A 2,846-nucleotide genomic window follows, 5' to 3' on the forward strand; every position below is an offset into this window, starting at 1 on the left:
ATTTTTAGATTAAGAATCTAGTGATAATAGCGATAATAATAATCACCTAGATAATAACGTATTGCAGTAGAGTAATGTCAAATAAAATAATATTAGGAACATCCTAAAAATTAACAGCGGCCGACTAGGTTTTTTCCTAAAAAAATTACAGCAGCCCACTAGATTCTTTATCAGAAAATGTTTTTTGTCCTGACATGTAATGCTTTACATTTTATTTTTTAATTTCAAATCGGTGAGTTTTATCAAAAATACAAGAGATAAAAAGTTTCTAAACAAACTAAACTATCAAATTAATTTTTGCATGTATTTGATAAGGTTTTTCTTTAAATTTCATTAACAAGAATAGGAAGTAAGGGGTAGTTTATTTCAACGCCTTCCACCTAAAGTGAAAAATTACCAGAAAGTGTGTTTTCACAACAGTAATGCCTCCATAAAATTTTATTAGTCTATCTCGTTTTCGTTTCAAGATAAAAATAAAAACATTATTTTTCCGCCATCTTTGTACCGCAATATCTCCCCTAATGGTTCAGGCTTTTGACAACGTTTATGATCCATAAAACTAAGCTTTATTTTGAACAAGGAATCGTGGAAGTCGTTTTTCGCACTCGCGCAGTGAAACACCCTGTATATAATCTACTTTAGAGTTGCGTCAAATTAAAAAAATTATGACCTTATAAATTTATGCAGTGCACTTTTCTTTTATTAATAATTATTATTAATCATCGTAAAAATCATAAATTTAAGATGTTCTCTTTTTAGCTACATACTTATTAAACAAAATTATTTACAAAAGTGTGTAATTGAAGAAAAAAAATTGGCAGCGGTGGGATTCGAACCCACGCCTCCGAAGAGACTGGTGCCTTAAACCAGCGCCTTAGACCGCTCGGCCACGCTACCTTCCAAATCGGTTTTCCAGGATGCGGCACTGCCAGTACTCACTAAAAATGAAGTTCTATTTATAATTAAACGTATGGAGATTAGAGGTACTCTCTATAGTTAAACGTGAAAATTAAAACTGAGTTTTAATAAAAAAAAGTTTAGTTTTACAATGTTTCTGACAAGTGAATTATTATAAAAATACCTACAAATATGTATATTTAATATCAATTAACCTTTTAGTTACGTAATCGAGGGCGCGATTTTTAAATTCATTGTTGCCCAACCATGAACATATTTGGCGCCGTGCTGACTAACTGGAATTTAAATTTCGCGCTGGAGATTCACCCATACAGCACATCAAATCACATTTACGATGTGTTTACATTATTAGACGTAGACACAGGGTGACACAATTCCCCCGATGTAAATATGCTACGTTTACACATTGTAGTTCAACACGTATGCACAAAGGTTAAACGTCCGCCTCACAATGTAGCCACAGTATAGCATTTACGTATACACAAAGTAAGAGATACACAGTGTGCCGTAGATACACAGTGCTTGTGTATTACGTCTAAACTCTGTTTACACATTGCAGTTGTGACTACCGCGTGTATACGTATGTATTTTGCTTCGTATATCTTGTGCTAGATAAAACTACTTCTTATGAACGAATTTAGGAAATAATACAAGTTTTGATGCCTAACTTTTCGTTCTTTTTAAGAAATATTTATTCAATGATACCAATTATATCTTTTTAGAACGAAAATTAGAAAGACAAAACTTTGTATGTTCCAAAAGTATCTCGATCGTAAGTTCAAGAGAAGTAGCCTTAAAATTGTTCCATTTTTGTTTTGTATTAAATGTACCATTTTTCTTCCATAAAATGTATTAAGTGGTTAAAAAATAAAATTATTATATTTCTTTATATCATGGAACGCAATAGCGCAAATAACAAAATAATAATAATTATTTACACTGCAGAAACCAGAAGTAAGAAAACACTGTAAAAGAACAGAATTTATATCAAAATGTATTAAAAATATAAGTACCTAGTATAACAACATACTAAAATGGTAAACACTGGTATATCGCCACGATTTGGTGGACCTCGTTTAGTCATTTTTTTCTCCTCTTTTCTCTCCAAGCAATTGGTTTGTTAGCATACTCATTCATCGAGCACTCTGTTGGACTTTGTTGTATTTTATTTCCAGATTGACAATCTCACCCTTAAATTTTATATAAAACTGATTATTGAATATTAAACATATCTGTATATTGATCCATCAATAACTTACCGAATATCAGTGTAAGAAGTTCTGGGAAGTGTTTAAATCTTTCTATCTCTGGTCCATTTAGATTTTTATTATTTCCAAATTAAAAAAAATATATTGCAGAGCTAACCTCTTTATCATTATACGAGAATATTTAGAGTTTTCATTCATTGGAGTCAAAATTTGGTAAATTGGGTATCGAGTAAGGGAAGAGTCGCTGCTATAATATTAAGGTTAGGTTAGGTAGGTTTTAAGGTAACAAGGTAATTAAAAACTTGTGCTTACCTTAAAATCTCTTTTAAACTACACACAAACAGAACATTTATATAGAGCTTCCGAATGATAAAACAATAATGGCTGCTAACACATACAACTCCTAGAAAGCACTTGGTCGGTGTATCTACGCTGAGGCTATCCGCGCGTGCGCACACCTTCATTTCATGCTAGAATGTAGACACAACAGTAAACTATTACAAAGTGTCTATATAGATATTTATATTATGTGTATACGTCACATTTTTACAAGTTGTGTCTATAGGCACAACTATGATACGAAGTATCACACATACATATGACTTATACATTGTATGTCTCATATACCGACGTCAGATTTCATCATTTTAATAATTATATGTTACGTTACAAAAAACTCTTTAGAATCTTGAGTGCATACGGTATACAACTAGTAAACAC

The 2,846-nt window shown here is 31.6% G+C and overlaps 1 non-coding gene across 1 annotated transcript; it reads right to left on the reverse strand.

Annotated features, from left to right (window-relative positions):
• Positions 1 to 815: 815 nt before the first annotated feature.
• Positions 816 to 897, reverse strand: Trnal-aag. The gene has a single exon. It is a non-coding gene; the product is annotated as a tRNA-Leu (tRNA).
• Between the last annotated feature and the right edge of the window lie 1,949 nt (positions 898 to 2,846).

Source organism: Sitophilus oryzae, unplaced genomic scaffold (assembly GCF_002938485.1).
Source record: "Sitophilus oryzae breed Bouriz unplaced genomic scaffold, Soryzae_2.0 scaffold_1389_pilon_pilon, whole genome shotgun sequence".
Classification (NCBI taxonomy): domain Eukaryota; kingdom Metazoa; phylum Arthropoda; class Insecta; order Coleoptera; family Curculionidae; genus Sitophilus; species Sitophilus oryzae.